Below are 21,824 nucleotides of genomic sequence, written 5' to 3'. Positions count from 1 at the left end.
TACCGCAGCGGGCCGATGGCAAATGAAGTGTCAGTGATGATGGGAGACTTTTGCTTCGTGAATTACATAACCTGGTGTTATTTTTAGAGTCCGGTTTTGCCCACACCCTTGGCCTTACTGTGGGAGCTAGATAAAACATGGCCTTGTCAATGTCGAAGCATGGAACTGCAGATGCGGGTTTATACACAAAAGGGCACGAAGTGCTGGAGTCACTCAGCGGGCAAGGCAGCGTCTCTGGACGACATGGATAGGTGAGGTTTCGGGTCGAGACCCTTCAGACTCTTCTTCATCTTGAGTTTGAAGAAGGGTCTCGACCGGAGACGTCACCTATCCATGTTCTCCACAGATGCTGCCTGACCCGCTGAATTACTCCAGCACTTTCATGGCTTTATCATTGTCCTGAGCGGAAAATATTCTTCCCAGTTACTTAATGGCATTCAATGTCTTTTACACCTGATTGCATTTTCATTGATTAACCTAAATATTTTTTGAGTTGTAGCATCATTTGTGGGACATAACATTCAGATGAAGCAAATGTCCTGAATCATAATTTTAATAAGATGTATTTACTTAGCAGGCTTTATATAGAAAAAATATATATTTCAGAGATGTAGATGGGTGAAAGGAAACAAAAGCATTCAGAAGGAAAGATTAAAGGACATTGTTTTCAACCACTTTTAAATCCAAGTGACATGTAGCAGCATGAGATGGTTCTGGCATTGGTTGAAAGATCAGCTGCTGCAGGCAAGAGAACATGGACTTTCCCAACATTAGAAACATCACTGTATTTTCTTTCTTGCATTAATCCTTCATTTTTGATTGATTCAAAATGACAGAATGCAAACAGAAACACCACCTATCCATGTTCTCCAGAGATGCTGCCTGTTCCCACTGAGTTACTCTAGCACTTTATGCCTTTTTAAAAATGGAAGCAGGCCCTTTGGCCCACCAAGTCCATGTGGACCATCGATCATCTGTTCATATTAGTTAGGTTTAGAGTTATGGTTGTCACGTGTACCGGGGTAAAGTGAAATGCTTTGTTTAGAATGCTATCCAATAAGATCAGATAATACTATACATAACTACAATCAAGTCAAATTCAAGTACACAAAATAGAGTTAAGTGCATGAGACAGAGTGCAGAATATAGTCCTCAACATTGTAGTCCACCAGTTCCATAGACAAAGTCTAATGTCCTTAATGGGGTAGTGGTGATTTGGACAGTGCCCTAACTTATAGAAGAAACCTGATAACAGAGGGGAAGAAGCTGTTTCTATGTCTGGTAGTGCACACTTAGAAGCTCTTGTACCATGTGCCAGTTGGGAGCAAGGAGAAGAAGGAATGATCAGGATGGAACAAGTCCGATTATGTTGGCTGATTTTCTGAGGCAGCATGAAGTGTAGATGGAGTCAATGGTGGGAAGTCTGGTCTGTGTGATGGACTGGGCTACATCTACATCTCTCTGCATTGTTTTACGGTTTTAGGCAGAGCATTGACCAAGCATTGATGCAACCCGCCAGTATGCTTTTTATAGTGCATCTTTGCAAGTATGTATGAATAATTGGAGTTATGGCCTTCTCTGGAATTAAAGGTGTTGTTGTGCCTTCTTGGCTATCTCATCAATGCGGTTGGTCCACGACAGATCATTGGTAAACCTCGATGGTTCAATGTCTTTTTTATTATTACTTGTACCAAGGTACAGTGAAATACTTTCATTGCATACCGTTCAGCAAGACTATCCCTGTACATGACCACAATCCCCTGGTTAGTACAGAATACACAGAAGAAGCCATTTACAGAGGCCAATTGACCCACAAACCTGCATATGTGGGAGAAAACCAGCACGGTTACGGAGAGAGCGTGCAAACTCCACACATTAACACCCCAGGTCAGGATCAAACCTGGGTTTTCAGGCACTGTGAGGCAGCAGCTCTACCAGCTGCGCCACTGTTTGACATATGGCACAAGCTGTATACATTCATTTTGAGAGTAATATCACCTGTCCAGGAAATGTAACGTTCTTTCTATGTTCACAGTGCTTCGCAGGATATAGCAAATAACTACATAGGATCTAAGATAAAATAGTAAATGCTGGAAAAACTCAGCAGGTCAGCATACGTGGAGATAGAAATAGAATTAATGTTTTCAGTCTGTGATCTTTCAGAAGTATGTTTTATCAACATGAAATGTTAACTTTGTATTGCTCTCCATAGTTACTGTTTTAACTTCTAAGTAGTTCCACCAGTTTTTGATTTTATCACCATGATTAAAATTTAGGAATTATGCTTGGGGTATTCCCAAGTAGATCATAGAAAAAAACTAATTGCAGCTATGGAAAATGCAGTTATGCATTCTATATAAAATGATTTTCAATCATGTTTTTGTTTTTGCATTGGTCTACGCATAAAATTGCTTAGAATAAATATTCAGCCAAACAATATTTGCACAAGCCTACACCTGCCTTTCCTCATCTAACTCTATCAGCGAAATCCCCTATTCCCTCATTATTCAAGCACCTTTCAAATCAATCAGCACCGTATGTCTCATACATTCCTTCTGTCAGCAGCTTCCTCATTCTCCACACTCCCAATGTGACCTGTTGGTACCAATCTAACATTGAATATCTCGGGTTTTATGATTTCATTTTTGTAGCAAATAACTGTTGGTGCTACAGAAACAGAATTGGTTTCAAAATGGCACAAATTGTATATGCAGAGACATTTGTGGCACAAGTCTGTTGAATTGAAGCCTGCACAGCCATTTTGGAGCTCAAGTGTGTAGGTTGTTAATAGAAAAAAAAACATGGAAACATACAAAAATATGTGCAGGAGTAGGCCATTCGGCCCTTCGAGTCGAATCTTTCCTAACCTGCACTGCTGAATATGTGTTCCATCTGCAGTTGACACTGATGTTTATAGAGATCACCAACTATTTTCAGATCATTTGCTATTGATTTCCACTGGGTCATTTGCATAAATTTTTTGAGTTTTGAGTTTGCTAAAGGGTATAAGGCGTGGAATGTTTGGTGTTGCAAGATTTTTTTCCTGCTTACATAGATTCTTCAAGAATGAGTTAATTCCAGACAGAGGTAAATTAGTTGACATTACCTGTGGAGCACATTTCCTGTGAGAATTGCTATAGGGTACATGCAGATCCAGCAAGATTTAAGAATGCAAATGGTTTGTTGCCCGTTCAGCCTTACCAAAATAATAGAGAGCTCAAAATCTCATATTCATAAATTCATAATTCATAGGAGCAGAATTAGGCCATTTGACCCAACGAGTTTACTCCAACATTCAATCAAGTCTGATCCATCTCAACCCCATTCTCCTGCCTTCTCCCCATAATCTTTGACACCCTTACTAATCAAGAATCTGCCAATCTCCACTTTAAAAATACTCAAAGACTAGGGCTCCACAACCATCTTTGGCAATGAAGTCAACAGATTCACCACCCTCTGAATAAAGAAATTCTTCTTCATCCCAATTCAAGTGCATATTGAATTGTATATGCAGTAGTGGCTTCTCAATCTAAGAATATATTTGTGATAGAGGGACTCTATTGCAGCTTCACCAGAATGATGGTTCTCCGAGTAAAGAGTAATCTGATTGGATCCATATACTCCAAAATTTAGAAGAATGAAAGGTGATCTCATTGAAACCTACCTAATACTCATAGGGCAGATGATGTGTCTCAAGAAATGAGCTGCAGTCTTAAAACAAGGGTCAGGCATTGAAGACAGAGATAAATAAAGATGTCTTCATGCAGAGAACAATGCAGAGCTCATTCAAAACCAAGATTGGCAGACTCTTGGATATTAAGGGAATCAAGAAAAATGGACAAATGCAGGCATGTGAAAGATCAGTTATCATCATGTTCCATGTGGACGCAGATATATAGTCAAAGTCATGCAGCACAGAAACATACCCTTCTGCCTAACTTGTCCATGCCGACCAAGATGCCCATCTAAGCTGGTCCCTTTGGCCCATTTGGCCCAAATCCCTCTAAATCTTTTCTTTCCCTGCACCTGTCTAAGTTTCTTTTAGATACTGTTATAGTATATGCTCAATGACCTAATCTGGCAGCTCTTCCATATACACACCACCTTCTGAGTGAAAGGGTTGCCCTTCGGGTTCGTGTTAAATTTTGGCCCTCTCAGCTTAAACGTATGTCCTTTGGTTTTTAATTCCCCTACCCTAGACAGGTACATGGATAGGAAATGTTTAGACGGCTGTGAACCAAACGCGGGCATAATTCCCCTATCCTGGGTAAAAGATTCTGTGCTTTCACCCTATCTATCCCCTTCATGCCACACGGTATATGTCTACTCCAGCTACTATTCCTTATATGATTATGTGACCACTCAGTAGTGCAATTTATTTATTTATGCAATTTTTTCAATTAGTTTTAATCCTCATAGCGTGGAAACAGGCCCTTCAGCCCAACTTGCTCACACCGGCCAACATGTCCCATCTACACTAGTCCCACCTGCCTGTGTTTGACCCATATCCCTCTTAACCTGTCCTATCCATTTACGTCTCTAAATGTTTCTTAAGCATCACAAAAGTCTCAAGTACCTCCTCTGGCAGCTCAGAAACAGCCCCTTTGGCCCAGCCTGCCCATGCTGGCCAACGTGCCCCTTCTACGCTAATCTCACCTGCCCACATTTGGTTCATATCCCTCTAAACATTTCCCATCCATGTACCTGTCCAATTTGTACCTGTCCAAATGTCTTTTAAATGTTGTTATAGTCTCTGCCTCAATTACCTCCTCTGGCAGTTATTTCCATATACCCACCACCCTTTGTATGAAATACTATTTATGTTCTAACTTTCCTTATTTTGTTATTGTTGTGATGTTATAATGTGATGTTTATTGCCTTTGTACCGTGGGTCCTATCTTCTTTGAGTTTGATTAGTTTACTTAAGATTGCTCTTCTTAATACTAAATCGAATCTTTGGTATGTCCTTCTGACATATTTCTGGTTAACACTGAGACAAACTTTATATTCCTTTGTTTACTCTGTCACTTCCAGTAATTTTATCCTGTCCACATTCTCATCCTGATTTTCCTTTTTTTATTCATACTAGAATAAGTGGGACCCGTTGGGTCCCATGTTCACACGAGAGGGTTGGTCTCCCAACGCAATATTCCACCTCTCCACCAATTCCAATATTGGTGGCCAGTGGGGTGGGGGGCTTTTCTGGAGCACTAGTATGGGTGTTGTGGGCCAAAGGGACTGGTTTCCAGAGGGCTAGTATGAACATTGTGGGCCGAATGGATTCTTGGGCTGGCAGCTCAGTCACTCAGGCCAGGTGGGCTGGCAGCTCAGTCACTCAGGCCAGGTGGGCTGGCAGCTCACTCACTCAGGTCTGGTGGGCTGGCAGCTCAGTCACTCAGGGCTGGTGGGCTGGCAGCTCAGTCACTCAGGGCTGGTGGGCTGGCAGCTCAGTCACTCAGGGTTGGTGGGCTGGCAGCTCAGTCACTCAGGGCTGGTGGGCTGGCAGCTCAGTTTCTCAGGGCTAGTGGGCTGGCAGATCAGTCACTCAGGGCTGGTGGGCTGGCAGTTCACTCACAATTCCATTTCAAGCAGAGTGCAGACCACCAAATTCAATTTCATAGCATTTCAAGCAGAGTGCAGGCCACCGAATTCCATTTCATAGCATTTCAAGCAGAGTGCAGGCCACCGAATTCCATTTCATAGCATTTCAAGCAGAGTGCAGGCCACCGAATTCAATTTCATAGCATTTCAAGCAGAGTGCAGGCCACCAAATTCAATTTCATAGCATTTCAAGCAGAGTGCAGGCCACGAAATTCAATTTCATAGCATTTCAAGCAGAGTGAAGGCCGCCAAATTAAATATCATAGCATTACAAGCAGAGTGCCGGTCACCAAATTGCCAAACAACTCATTGCATTGTCATTAAGGGCTAACAGATCATCTATTGCAAGTACATTGCAGACTCACAGTTCAGTTGATTCACAGTTTAGAATCACAGTTGTGGACTCTCCCTCGCGATCTTCCAGAATGACTTACTCACGTCCAGACATCTGGGGTTTTATAGTCCTGCCCCCCCGCCCCCACCCCCCTGGAAGGGGTGTAACCTTCATCGTGGTGATTGACAGGCGAGAGGACCAATCAGGTGATCTCAAGATTTTTAAACACTGATAACTTTTTTATTTTTCATCGATCGGAAAAATCCTCAGGGCTGCCTCAGCGGAGGAGGACTGTGAGTAAGATGGCCAAAAATCATAGCGATATATGGTAGCGTTTTTTCTAGAATCATTACACAGCGCAGACAGGAAGTGGTCAAGATGAGACTTTTAGTTATATAGATATTGCTGTTACTTTTTACTTATTTTAAAGATACAGCACGGAAACAGGCCCTTCAACACACCCACCAGCGATCACCCCGTGCAATAACACTAACCTATACACTAGGAACAATTTACAATTTACAGAAGCTAACTTACAAACCTGCACGTGTTTGGAGTTTTGAAGAAAACTGAAATGAGGGTTGCCAACGATGAAATTGAAGATCAAGCTGCATATAGAAGAGCAAAGACCCAGTTTCCGTTGGTCAAGTTAGACAAGTTTGGAAGGGATGATGGCGCTGATTGTCGTGCTGCAGTCGACGAACAAAGTCCTGATCTGCGCGTTCCTGTTGTCCAAATGGTGCAGCGCAGATTGGAGATAGTATGTCATGGAATCATACAGCATGGAAACAGGCCCTTCGGCCCAACTTGCCCACACCGACCAACATGACTCATCTACACTAGTCCAACCTGCCTAATTTCGGCCCATGTCCCTCTAAACCTTCCCTGTCCAAATATTTTGTAAATGTTGCAATAGTAACTGCCTCATCTACCTCCTCTGGCAGCTCGTTCCATACACCCACCACCCTATGTGTGAAAAAGTTACCCCTCACCTTAAACCTATGTCCTCTAGTTCTCGATCCCCTACTCTGGGCAAGAGGCTCTGTGGGTCGACCCGATCTATTCCTCTCATGATTTTTTACATCTCTATAAGATCACCCCTCATCCTCCTGTACTCCAAGGTATAGTGTCTTAGCCTGCTCCACCTCTCCCTATAGCTCAGGCCCTCGATTCCTGGCAACATCAACGTAAATCTTCACTGCACCATTTCCAGCTTCGCAACATCTTTCCTATAAAACATGGTGCCCAGAACTGAACACAATACTTTAAATTGTGTGCATGTGCTGTCAATCTGTTGCGGCGGTGGGTGCGTTGTAGTGGGTCCAGGCCATTACTGTGGCAGGTGTTGACTTGCATCATAACCAGCCTGTTCCACCTTCCTTCCACTGTTTTGTGATCCATAGATAGACGTCATCGACATTAGTGTGATTAATATTTTATTACCATTCAAATCGATCCATGTGGATTGTATTTCTGATTTATTGACACCTCTGTTATTTTTTTTCTTCTGCTGGACTTTATGCTATCTTGAGCAAAGTTACTTCATCTGTTCCTTTCCCGTCACTATCTTTTCTAAATGAATTAGATATTATTTAATTCTCAGTCTTAATTTTTCTGTAGACCAGCCTCAATAATCCCTGGTGTATCTGGTTCCTTTCAGCCTGTAGTTCTCTCTGTTCTTTTTTATTGCAGGCACTGTGTTCATTGTAAAGAAGGAAATTGAATCATTAAATGTTTATATTATACTTAATTCTAACAAGAATAATGCATACTGTGATTTGCATTTGAAATGCTACTGCCTTAATATATCACTTTGCGCCAACAATTCACCCAAGGAAAATACAGAGTGACATTCCACTGTACAAAAAGTATATTTCAGCCAGCAATTGATATGATAAAGCCCAGTATTGCTGTTCAGAATACCAGGTGGATCATTCATAGGTATGTTACCCATCTGTCATTGATGTGAACCAAATGTTGAAAATAACTGAGAGGAATAAGATAATTATTTGCTTCTTTTGATAAGACTTTATTTTAGTTTAGAGATACAGCATAAAAACAGGCCCTTCGGCCCACCGAGTCCACGCAGACCATTAATCCTTTGTTCACAGTAGTTCTATGTTATCGCACTTTCTCATCGACTCTCTACACATCAGGGGCAGTTTTACAGAGGCCGATTAACCTACAAGGCCATACACCTTTGGGATGTGGGATGAAACCAGAGCACCCGGAGGAAACCCATGAAGTAATAGGGAGATCGTGCAAACTCCACACAGACAGCACTCGAGCTTTTGATTCAAGCCGGGCTTCTGACGCTGAACAGCCCTACCAGCTGTGCCTCCCATTGTAGAATTTAATGACTATCATGTACATAGATGTGATTTTGCAAATTTCTTGTCCATGATATTTTTCGAAACCTAATACCACAAGCAGCAAAAAGTAAACCAAGTGTAATGCTGCCTTTACACTTCTGAAGCAACTGAAAATATACCTTTTGCAAATCCAGCTGTGCTTTGTATGGAATAATACAGTTTTCACGAATGAAATAAGTGCATGTCCCACTTTATTGCCAGGGTCCTTGAGGTGCCAGTAGATGGCATCCTGGCAATGTTATGGTCAAATGAATGCAGTTCCAGGGTCGTTCCAAATCGTGATGGTGAGATGGCGATGAGATTGCATTTATAATACATCCCAAGTACACGCAATTCAAGGCAATGTAATGAAGGATGTTACCAGTATAGTGGAATTTAAAGTGATAAATTGTCACAGGTTTCCACTAAATCTGTATAATTCACATTCAATTTAACACTTTTCATTAAAATATGTTATTAAACATGTGAATGTAAAGAAACTATGAAAGTTAAGGAGAGTTTCAATTATTTTAAATTAATTTACAATATTTTCCTTAGTATTAGAAGTGTAAAGCCTTGGTATACGTGCCTTTTAGTCCTGACATAATAAGGCAGCTCTTGCAATTCTTCTTCTTTATGTTTTTATTTTCCTTTTGCTTTGTTTTACCTTGTTTCTTTTTCCTTTTTATTTAGCTTTTTCTTCATCCTGTTCTTCTTTTTCTTTCTTTTTTCCGTTTTGTTTTCATTTTCTGTTCATCTTCCTATGAAAGATTTGTGAGAGAAATTCCTCGAGGATCGTCTTGGCTTATGTCCTCAAGTAACTTGGGTTCAAATCGAATGTAAAGCGAAGAAAGAGATGGAGCTCACAAATATTTCTTATCAGTAATGAAATATAAACCATTACGACCAGAGGTTCAAAGGTGGCATGTTAATAGAAGCATAATGCCTTAATTTGGGTTCATAAGTTCGTAAATTCATGTTATAGGAACATAATTAGGTCATTCAGCCCATCAAGTCTACTTTGCCGTTCAATCATGTCTGATCTATCTTTCCCTCTCAGCCCCATTCTCCTACTTTCTCCCCATAACCCCTGACATCCGTACTGATCAAGAATCTATCAATCTCCGCCTTAAAAATATCCACCGACTTGGCCTCGCCAGCCGTCTGTAGCAATGAATTCCAGAGATTCACCACCCTCTGACTAAATAAATCCCTCCTCATCTCCTTTCTAAAGATACGTCCTTTTATTCTGAGGGTATGACCTTTGATCCTAGACTCTCCCATTAGTGGAAACATTCCTCTCCACATCCACTCTATCCAAGCCTTTCAATATACGGTAGGTTTCAATGAGTTCCTGCATGATCCTTCAAAACTGCAGTGAAACTACCATCAAAGGCTCATCAAATGTTAACCCAATAATCCCAAGGATCATTCTCAGGTGGTTTACAGTGCAAGCTCTTTGCTATCAAAGACTTGAGAAGGATTCTGTAACAAGGTAATTTGCTCGTATTGGGCATCTGTGCATGATTCATTTGGAGTCTGTTTTATGTAACTGTGACAGAAAGGCCTGGGTATATTTCACTTAAATTGGCCAGTAAAATTGTATAGATTTCTTTGCAAGTTAGAGACAAACAAGGTAGTGTTTTAAGCACTACCATTCAGACATTAGCTCTGGGACTCAAGGATGAGTCACTCCCTCTTCTCCCCTCTCTCATCAGGCAGGAGGTATAGAAGTGTAAAAACACACACCTTCAGATTTAGGGACAGTTTCTTCCCAGCAATTATCAGGCAACTGAACCATTTAACCAACAACTAGAGATCAGGCCTGAGCTACTATCTACCTCATTCAAGACCCTTGGACTATTTAATATTGGTCTTTACTGGACTTTATCTTGCACTAAACCTATTTACGTTATTCCCTTTATCATGTATATGTACACTACAAATGGCTCGATTGTAATCAAGTATTGTCTTTCCACTGACATGTTAGCACACAACAAAAGCTTTTCACTGTACCTCGGTACACGTGACAATAAACTAAACTCAAATGCAAACTCAGACATCATTTCTTAGTTTAGTTGCCATTTCTATTAACATTTCCCATATTTGATTTTGGACAGAAAGCTGCAAAAGTATTTGATATATTTAGGTTGCCTGCAAATGTTAAAAAAATAAAAGTACACCCCATGTGAAAGAATAAAGCTTCAATGAGTAAACACCAGCTGTAAGCGTGTCACTTACATAAGTTTTATGTGACATTCAAATCATCCCGTCCAGATGCACTTACTGGCGCTGAGGGTGATTTCTTCCAAAATGAACAGAGCACTTCTTGTGATGATTATGCAACATCTCAGGAAGATTATTCCGCCATCTGGTGAAGCTTAGCTGAATGGTAAAGTATACATCCACAGCAGACCATAAGGGCAGGGTCAAAGAAGCATGGATAGAGGCCATTTGGCCCAACTTGCCCACTCTAACCAACATGTCTCATCTACACTAGTCCCACGTGCCTGCATTTGGCCCATATCCCTCTAAACCTGTCGTATCCATGTACCTGTCTAAATGTTTCTTAAACATTGTGATAGTACCTGGCAGAACTACTTCCTCCTGCAGCTCGTTCCATTCACCCACCACACTTTGTGTGAAAAAATTACCCCTCAGGTACCTAATAAATCTTTCCCCCATCACCTTAAACCTATGTCTTCTGGTTCCCGATTCCCATAACTCTGGGCAAAAGACTCTGTGAATTACCCAGTCTATTCCTCTCATTATTTTGTGCACCTCTATGTATCACTCCTCATCCTCCTGCGCTACAAGGAATAGAGTCCTAACCTGCTCAACCTCTCGCTAAAGCTCAGTCACACTCCCCCTGTAGCTCGCTGGTCATATATGTTTCCGAACATAATTCAATATGCTTGAATTTCAGGCTCTGTAATGAGTAGCTATGCAAGTCAATTAACCCGACCACTTTATATCCATTTCTGACATTGACCTTGGCTATACATTTATAGTCAGCAACAAAGTACTCCTGAATTGCTACATTGTAAGTAGAATGTCATTGTGGCATTGTGCTAATTTCACTAATTTACCTCATCTATTAATTACTTGCGTATTCAATAGTTAAGACTTCACAACTATGATTCTAAGATAAATAAAGACTTTTTAGCTCATAATTTAGTTGTCAGATTTATTCTTCGATAATTGCAAGGATAGGTTAATCCAGTCACTCAATAGCTTTTGTAGATCCTATAGGGAGATTTGTAGTGTAAATGCTAAGGAAATTAAATTGATTGATATAAAACCACAGTGATCCAACCCTAGCAACAAATTAACTCCTCTGCATAGACTGACATATCCTCAGCAGTTCTGAGATGAGGAGCTATGAAGGAGAAGTTCAAGATTCATTTTGACTTCCTCAGTGAATATTTTTGTTCATGATGTCTAGTTCTGTTTTCAATAGTTAAGAGTGTTTAATTAATAATTATCATATGCACCAGGAACAGAACAATAAAATTCCTCCTTGCTGCACCTTTTCCAGGCACATTAATGCAACAACACAATAAATAAATCTACAACAAACAGTAATACAATAAATGATCAATTAAGTAGATACAAGAACCTGTAGTTGCAGGCTTACAAACAAAAAACACAACATGCTATAGTAACTCAGAGGGTCAGTCAGCGTCTCCGGAGAGCAAAGATAGGCATGTTCTCCAGAGATGATGCCTGACCCGCTGAGTTACTCCAGCAAATTATCAGTTATACAGGTAACTAGAGCATAATAGTGCAAACGGAATAGTGCAAACAGTCTACAAAGTCTATAGTACTTTGGTGGGTAGGGTTTTGTTTAGGGTTGAGTTGGGTGGTTTAAGATCCTGATGGTTGATTGGAAGAAGCTATTTTTGATCCTAGATGTAATTGTTCTGAGGCTGCTGTACTTTCTTGCACAGTTGTGTTGGGCCTACCAACAGGAGTCACTCGACAGCCACAGACATGATTCACACTGTGGTTGTGAGCAGGAGGCCAGATATGTCATCTCCAAAGATAGAGACAAAGTGCGGGAGCAGCTCAACGGGTCAGGCAGCATCTCTGGAGAACATGGATAGGCTTCAAGGTCAGTTTATTGTCGCAAGTACCAAATAATGTACAGTGAAATTTGAGTTACTATACAGCCATACTAAGTGGGAAACAACAAGGCACACTACCACATAAAAGTTAACATAAACATCCACCACAGTGGATTCCACATTCCCCACTGTGATGGAAGGCAATAAAGTTCAATCTACTTCCTCTTGTTCTCCCGCGGTCAGGGCAGTCAAACCATCCGCAGTCGGGGCGATCAAAGCCCCTGCAGATGACGATCGAAGCCCGGGTCGGGGAGGTCTCGCGAGTCAGCCTCTTCTTACCAGAGACCGCGGGCTTCACGATGTTAGAGTCCACAGGCCCCATGGTTGGAGCTTCGATCCCCGGCATAGGGGTTGCAAGCTCCGCGATGTTAAAGTCCCGCAATCCCGCGGCTTGGAGCACTGGGTCGGTCTCCAGAAAAGGTCGCCAACTCCACGTTGTTAGGCCGCAGTGCGGACGGAGATACGATACGGGGGGAAAAATTGCATCTCTGTCGAAAAAGGTTTTCCCCCAACCCCACCCCACCCCACCCCACCCCCATATAAAACAAATCAAGGAACACTAAAACATACTTTTTAACACATACTAAAAATAACAATGACGTTTTGGGTTAGGACCCTTCTTCAGGCTGAAAGTAAGTTGGGGTGAGGGATACAATTGAAGGCAAGACCAGGACAAATCAGGGCCAGCCACAGATGATCTCAGGCAAGGTGGTTCTCTGGTAGGCCACTTGCTGGCTCGGGAAGTTGTGACCATCTCCTGTGACTCTTCTCAGTTTCACACCAAGCACTCTGAATCTGTGTCACCACCTGTGAAGACATAGCTTCACTTTTTATAGTTTAATCCCAATAATGAATGAGTGGACACAATTTTCATTTATCATATTTATCGGCTGCAATACTGGCCAAAATAGTACAATGATTGGCTTTTATAAAGGTCATGACTCCCTTCCATTTTTTTAAACTTTTCCGCATTTCATATTTTGGCATCGAGACAGATTCCAAAAGTAATAAATCATATTCAACAAAGATCACATCCCTTTGGTCTTTATGCATAATTATTTTTGAGGGAAAATCCATCCAATTTCTTTATATCATGGAGAGTTACATGTCCTTGAAGGTACCCCAACGTGCCCAAGACTTGAGGTGATCCTAATGAACAGTTAGCAGCCAATTTCACAGTCAATGGCATGTCTTGGTCGCTGATGTGTTGTCCATTATCTTACATATATACTGCACTGGTTCAATACTAACCTGTTAAATTGGAGTTAAAATAAAACACAGAGAATCCTTGTTATAACAGACCAGCGGGCGGGATGGTGGGAAATGGTGTTCATTACTGCTGATTGGCCGCTCTAACGAGCAAGGGATGTGCTACAATCACCTAGCAGTCACTTCATGTAATAACGAGTTGATTTGAAATACAAAGTTCTTTTTAACAGCTGAAAATGTATTTTTGTTACTGCAAACTGAAAATACTGAAAGCTGTTTGTTGCATTGATAAAGGGTATTGTTGCACGTGTTGATCAAAGCAATTTCTTGTCCATTTCCATGGCCTCCCATAGTGTAATCAGCAGCCTGTGTTCTTAAAGAGACAGCGGTGTTTGATCGCTGTGTGGATGCTCCGTCTGCAATAACCAAAACTCATTATAAAGAGGTCTGTAATAACAAGGGTAGAGTGCATCTCTGGAAACCATGAAAACATCTAAAATTAAATTAATACTGGATGCTTGCACACCCTTGCTTAAAACCTGATGCTAAAGGAGAGGGATGTATTAATAATAAGAGGGGAATATGTTTGTGTCTTGAATTATGTGCTGGCAATTTATTAGTGCTCCTAATAAATAAAGTAGCTTTAACATAATGTTTGCATTTTAAGTTATTGCTGGTTGTACAAGTTGACCTCTGTTTACAAGGATTTTCCCAAATTAATTTCTATTCCATAATTTCTGCATTCAGTAGTATTAGTGTTGGCATGACTACTGAGATATAATGAAAACATTTGTTTGCCTGATTTCTAGTCTAATCTTACAATACCTGAGTACAGTCACGCCATACACAAGTACAACAGGTAGTGAGTGCAAAGAGGAAATCTACATTAGATTCCCTGTCCATATAAACAGCACTGCAAACCTGCTCCTCTGAGAGTGCAGGAGAGCATCAGTTTGAGCATATCAGTTCTTGGCAGTTTTCCTGTTACCAACGTAGAATTCTGAACTTGCTGCCCGCCAAGTCTTGCTGTTATATTTTGACGCATATCATACTGACCACAAGGGGGCCTCTTCTCCGGCGATGCAAGACCTGTCTGTCAATTTTTTCTTTTCGTCTTCTTCGGATGAAGGACAACCTATTTCATTTCTGGTATTTAATGTTGTGAGATGGATAGTAAAGGGCAATATGTGAATGCTGGAGTAACTCAACGGGTCAGGCAGCATCTCTGGAGAAAAGGCATATCTCTACATGACGTTTTGGGTCAGAACCCTTCCCCCGACTGAATGTAGAGATGGGGGGCGATGGGGAAAATAACCTGGAGGTGAGAAAAGACCAGAACGAACCAGGGCTGGCAACAGATGACCTCAGGAAGAGTTGTTGGCTGGGGAAGAGGTGATGACAAGAGGGATACAAGGATGCGACCAGTGGGACTGGTAGCACGACTAGGGTGGTGGAGGGGGTGGGAGAAGGGGGGGGGGGGGGGTTGGAGAGAAGGGAGAAGGAGGGGGGGAAAGAAGGGAGGGGAGGGAATGCAGGAGTTATTTGAAATTAGAGAAATCAACGTTCATACAGCTGGGTTGTGAGCTGCCCAAGCAAAATAAACACTTCCTCATATGAAACCGGAGGTTCCTGATTGTGCAGATGGGTGGGTAGTTTGTAAAATGTGCAATCTTTCCACCTCCTACTCAGGCTTCTCTGTCCATCAGTCATGCAAAGAGTGCAAAAATCAGTAACTGTTTAATATTTCCCCCCAATCTTTCCTTTGTGAATAAGGCACCATCTGCCCAACTCATTTTGAGTCCTTTCACACATCAAAGTTTCATCAGCTCTCACTGGAAATTAGAACTGAAGTAAGCAAATTAGCACGCCGCTTGCACCAAATCAAAATTCATAACTATTTATATATTTTCAGCACTGTAGCTGTTTATTGTAGCTGATGGTCGATCCCAAGAAACATCAGCCTTTAATGTGTAGACCAATAAAGAAAACTGAAACTTAGTGCAGTGGAATTGTTTAAGTAGGAGCATAAATGTAAGTCTATGATCTGATTGGTATTCTGTTCTACATCAGTGTTGGCCATTAATCACAGACAGACCTATGGGACACTGACTTAGCAGCATATTCTGAATTTGGTTGAAAATGCTCTGTAATGTGGTGCATAATATACTTCACATTTATCATTACTTCATCAATATTTGTCAGCATTATGTCCGTTCCACTCACTGCATAACATTGCTGTGGCCAGTATTTTTAGCCATGCTACATTATATTTTAATATAGCCTCCAGTCAAATAATGCACATGCAGCAATAAAAAGACCACACACTCACAGATGGTGGAATCACATTATAGCTACAACATGGAAGAAGGACATTTGGCCCATTAGGTCTGTGCTGGCTCTATGTAAGAGCAACCTAGTTAGTTCCATCCATCTTGTCATAACCCTGCAAACTCTTTCCTTTTTTTAGTTTAGTTTATTGTCACGTGTACCGAGATACAGTAAAGAGCTTTTGTTGCATGCTAACCAATCAGCGAAAGACAATACATGATTATACAATCGAGCCATTCACAATGTACAGATACAGGATAAAGTGAATAACGTTTAGTGCGAGATTATGTCCGATTAAAGATAGACCGCAGGTCAAGCGTATCCAAGTTATTATTAAAAGCTACCACTGAATCACATAACTATCCTAGGCAGTGAATTCACCTTTGTCTTAGACATAGAAGCATAGAAATTAGGTGCATGAGTAGGTCATTCAGCCCTTCGAGCCTGCACCGCCATTCAATATGATCATGGCTGATCGTCCAACTCAGTATCCCGTACCTGCCTTCTCTCCATACCGTCTGATCCCTTTAGCCACAAGGGCCACATCTAACTCCATCTTAAATATAGCCAATGAACTGGCCTCAACTACCCTCTGTGGCAGAGAGTTCCAGAGATTCACCACTCTGTGTGAAAAAAGTTTTTCTCATCTCGGTTTTAAAGGATTTCCCCCTTATCCTTAAGCTGTGACCCCTTGTCCTGGACTTCCCCAACATCGGGAACAATCTTCCTGCATCTAGCCTGTCCAACCCCTTAAGAATTTTGTAAGTTTCTATAAGATCCCCTCTCAATCTCCTAAATTCTAGAGAGTATAAACCAAGTCTATCCAGTCTTTCTTCATAAGACAGTCCTGACATCCCAGGAATCAGTCTGGTGAACCTTCTCTGCACTCCCTCTATGACAATAATGTCCTTCCTCAGATTTGGAGAACAAAACTGTACGTAATACTCCAGGTGTGGTCTCACCAAGACCCTGTACAACTGCAGTAGAACCTCCCTGCTCCTATACTCAAATCCTTTTGCTATGAAAGCTAACATACCATTCGCTTTCTTCACTGCCTGCTGCACCTGCATGCCTACTTTCAATGACTGGTGTACCATGACACCCAGGTCTCGCTGCATCTCCCCTTTTCCTAATCAGCCACCATTTAGATAAAAGTCTTTCCTGTTTTTGCCACCATAATGGATAACCTCACATTTATCCACATTATACTGCATCTGCCAAACATTTGCCCACTCACCCAGCCATCCAAGTCACCTTGCAGTCTCTTAGCATCCTCCTCACAGCTAACACTGCCCCCCAGCTTAGTGTCATCCACAAACTTGGAGATATTGCTTTCAATTCCCTCATCCAGATCATTAATATATATTGTAAATAGCTGGGGTCCCAGCACTGAGCCTTGCGGTACCCCACTAGTCACTGCCCGCCATTGTGAAAAGGACCCGTTTACTCCTACTCTTTGCTTCCTGTTTGCCAGCCAGTTCTCTATCCACATCAATACTGAACCCCCAATGCCGTGTGCTTTAAGTTTGTATACTAATCTCTTATGTGGGACCTTGTCGAAAGCCTTCTGGAAGTCCAGATACACCACATCCACTGGTTCTCCCCTATCTACGCTACTAGTTACATCCTCGAAAAATTCTATAAGATTCGTCAGACATGATTTACCTTTCGTAAATCCATGCTGACTTTGTCCAATGATTTCACCACTTTCCAAATGTGCTGCTATCCCATCTTTAATAACTGACTCTAGCAGTTTCCCCACTACCGATGTTAGACTAACTGGTCTGTAATTCCCCGTTTTCTCTCTCCCTCCCTTCTTAAAAAGTGGGGTTACGTTTGCTACCCGCCAATCCTCAGGAACTACTCCAGAATCTAAAGAGTTTTGAAAGATTATTACTAATGCATCCACTATTTCTGGAGCTACCTCCTTAAGTACTCTGGAATGCAGCCTATCTGGCCCTGGGGATTTATCGGCCTTTAATCCATTCAATTTACCCAACACCACTTCCCGACTAACCTGGATTTCACTCAATTCCTCCAACTCCTTTGACCCGCGGTCCCCTGCTATTTCCGGCAAATTATTTATGTCTTCCTTAGTGAAGACGGAACCAAAGTAGTTATTCAATTGGTCCGCCATATCCTTGTTCCCCATGATCAACTCACCTGTTTCTGACTGCAAGGGACCTACATTTGTTTTAACTAATCTCTTTCTTTTCACATATCTATAAAAACTTTTGCAGTCAGTTTTTATGTTCCCTGCCAGTTTTCTTTCATAATCTGGCAGTCTTATCATTTTGCCAACACCACCAGGTTTAAGCACACATGAAAACACTACGTGAACTTGATGTTGTAATCGCATGCCAAGGATCATGTCTATTATTTTCTTATTGTTCTGGAAACAAAAGTGTAATTTACTACTTTTGGAATCCTAATTGTTAGTTTAGTTTAGTTAGTGTCACATGTATCGAGGTGCAGTGAAAAACTTTTTTTGTTCGTGCTATCCAGTCAGTGGGAACTCTATACATGATTATAATTGAGCTGCCCACAGTACAGATAAAAAATAAAGGGAATAACGTTTAGTGCAAGATAAACTCCAGTAAACTCCGATTAAAGATAGTCCGCGAGTCTCCAATGAGGTAGACGGTAGGTCAGAACCGCTTTCTAGTTGTTAATAGGGTGGTTCAGTAACCTGATAACAGCCGGGAAGAAACTGTCCCTCTGAAGAAGGGTCTCGACCCGAAACATCACCTACTTCCTTCGCTCCATAGATGCTGCCTCACACGCCGAGTTTCTCCAGCATTTTTGTCTACCCTGAATTAAGAGGTGTGTGTTTTCACGCTTCTGTACCTCTTGCCTAATGGCAGAGGGGAGAAGAGGATGTGACCGGAGTGAGACTGGTCCTTGATTATGCTGGTGGCCTTGCCGAGGCAGCGTGAAGTGTAGAGGGAGTCGATGGAAGGGAGGTTGGTTTGTGTGATGGTCCGGATTCCAAGCACAATTCTCGGCAATAAATGTTCACTTTTGTCAAGTACACAAAATATTGGATAATAAGGTCATGCTATTTTTTTCCTCTGTATTTTCATTCTACTTTTCTCTATGTACTAATATTTAATTTTCTGAAATACTTCAACACTTGCTTGCTCAGCCTTTCCCTATAGCTCAGACCCCCGAGTCCTGGCAAAATTGTGAGCAGTGAATGCAGAATTGGTTGTATTACCCCTTCACCTGGAAGGAACACTAGGGTCCGTGGATGTCATGGAAAGAGGAACTGATGGAGCAGATGTTGCAACACCGACCACGTGAAGCATAGTGAATGTTGATGGAGGTTGGAGAATGAGCCAATGCAAGATTTATCAGTCTTTCTTTGGTACTAAGTGACTTAAAAATAATCTTTCTTTATCCACTATTCCCAACCGGGCATGATTCTGCAATCAGCCCGATTTTCTGCTGCATGGCAAAGTAGGCTTCCCTATTTAAAATAAATCCTCAGTGGGAGATTCAGTTCTTAAATACTAATATTTGAATGTGTGGAACTCCTGAGTAATTGTTAACATATTTCGACATATTTACTGTTGAAGCGATTGCAAGCATCAAACATAACTTCTGATACTGAGCTCACCTCAAGATGTATTTTGGTCATTAATGAATTTTTATTCAGGCATCTCCATACCTCCCCAGGGATTTCCCCAGCTATTTATGGCTGGATGACCAAGGCTGGGAGCTGAACATCCAGGGATATTCAATATTCAGGAGGGATAGAGAGAAAGGAAAAGGAGGTGGGGTAGCGTTGCTGATTAGAGAGGAGATTAATGCAATGGAAAGGAAGGACATTAGTTTGCAGGATGTGGAATCGGTATGGGTAGAGCTGCGAAACACTAAGGGGCAGAAAACGCTGGTGGGTGTTGTGTACAGGCCACCTAACAGTAGTAGTGAAGTTGGAGATGGTATCAAACAGGAAATTAGAAATGCGTGCGACAAAGGCAAAACCGTTATAATGGGTGACTTCAATCTACATATAGATTGGGTGAATCAAATTGGCAGGGGTGCTGAGGAAGAGGATTTTTTGGAATGTATGCGGGATAGTTATCTAAATCAACATGTAGAGGAACCAACGAGAGAGCAGGCTATTTTAGACTGGGTATTGAGTAATGAGGAAGGGTTAGTTAGCAGTCTTGTTGTACGTGCTCCCTTGGGCAAGAGTGACCATAATATGGTTGAGTTCTTCATTAGGATGGAGAGTGACATTGTTAATTGAGAAACAATGGTTCTGAACTTAAAGAAAGGTAACTTTGAGGGTATGAGACGTGAATTGGCCAAGATTGACTGGCAATTAATTCTAAAAGGGTTGACGGTGGATATGCAATGGAAGACATTTAAAGACTGCATGGATGAACTACAAAAATTGTTCATCCCAGTTTGGCAAAAGAATAAATCAGGGAAGGTAGTGCATCCGTGGATAACAAGGGAAATCAGGGATAGTATCAAAGCGAAGGATGATGCGTACAAATTAGCCAGAAAAAGCAGCATACCGGAGGACTGGGAGAAATTCAGAGACCAGCAGAGGAGGACAAAGGGCTTAATTAGGAAAGGAAAAATAGATTATGAAAGAAAACTGGCAGGGAACATAAAAACTGACTGCAAAAGTTTTTATAGATATGTGAAAAGAAAGAGATTAGTTAAAACAAATGTAGGTCCCTTGCAGTCAGAAACGGGTGAGTTGATCATGGGGAACAAGGATATGGCGGACCAATTGAATAACTACTTTGGTTCCGTCTTCACTAAGGAAGACATAAATAATCTGCCGGAAATAGCAGGGGACCGCGGGTCAAAGGAGTTGGAGGAATTGAGTGAAATCCAGGTTAGCCGGGAAGTGGTGTTGGGTAAATTAAATGGATTAAAGGCCGATAAATCCCCAGGGCCAGATAGGCTGCATCCCAGAGTACTTAAGGAAGTAGCTCCAGAAATAGTGGATGCATTAGTAATAATCTTTCAAAACTCTTTAGATTCTGGAGTAGTTCCTGAGGATTGGCGGGTAGCAAACGTAACCCCACTTTTTAAGAAGGGAGGGAGAGAGAAAACGGGGAATTACAGACCAGTTAGTCTAACATCGGTAGTGGGGAAACTGCTAGAGTCAGTTATTAAAGATGGGATAGCAGCACATTTGGAAAGTGGTGAAATCATTGGACAAAGTCAGCATGGATTTACAAAAGGTAAATCATGTCTGACGAATCTTATAGAATTTTTCGAGGATGTAACTAGTAGCATGGATAGGGGAGAACCAGTGGATGTGGTGTATCTGGACTTCCAGAAGGCTTTCGACAAGGTCCCACATAAGAGATTAGTTTACAAACTTAAAGCACACGGCATTGGGGGTTCAGTATTGATGTGGATAGAGAACTGGCTGGCAAACAGGAAGCAAAGAGTAGGAGTAAACGGGTCCTTTTCACAATGGCAGGCAGTGACTAGTGGGGTACCGCAAGGCTCAGTGCTGGGACCCCAGCTATTTACAATATATATTAATGATCTGGATGAGGGAATTGAAGGTAATATCTCCAAGTTTGCGGATGACACGAAGCTGGGGGGCAGTGTTAGCTGTGAGGAGGATGCTAGGAGACTGCAAGGTGACTTGGATAGGCTGGGTGAGTGGGCAAATGTTTGGCAGATGCAGTATAATGTGGATAAATGTGAGGTTATCCATTTTGGTGGCAAAAACAGGAAAGCAGACTATTATCTAAATGGTGGCCGACTAGGAAAAGGGGAGATGCAGCGAGACCTGGGTGTCATGGTACACCAGTCATTGAAAGTAGGCATGCAGGTGCAGCAGGCAGTGAAGAAAGCGAATGGTATGTTAGCTTTCATAGCAAAAGGATTTGA

At 41.7% G+C, this 21,824-nt stretch overlaps 1 protein-coding gene across 1 annotated transcript in view; it reads left to right on the top strand.

Annotated features, from left to right (window-relative positions):
- The window catches only part of rgs7 (regulator of G protein signaling 7), a 301,511-nt gene that overhangs the window by 1,527 nt on the left and 278,160 nt on the right, over positions 1-21,824 (top strand). The gene's annotated exons all lie outside the window — the stretch shown is intronic.

Source organism: Amblyraja radiata, chromosome 8, assembly GCF_010909765.2.
Source record: "Amblyraja radiata isolate CabotCenter1 chromosome 8, sAmbRad1.1.pri, whole genome shotgun sequence".
Lineage (NCBI taxonomy): Eukaryota > Metazoa > Chordata > Chondrichthyes > Rajiformes > Rajidae > Amblyraja > Amblyraja radiata.
Note: the sequence above shows the minus strand (reverse complement) of the source record. Positions and strands in the feature narration are given on the sequence as shown.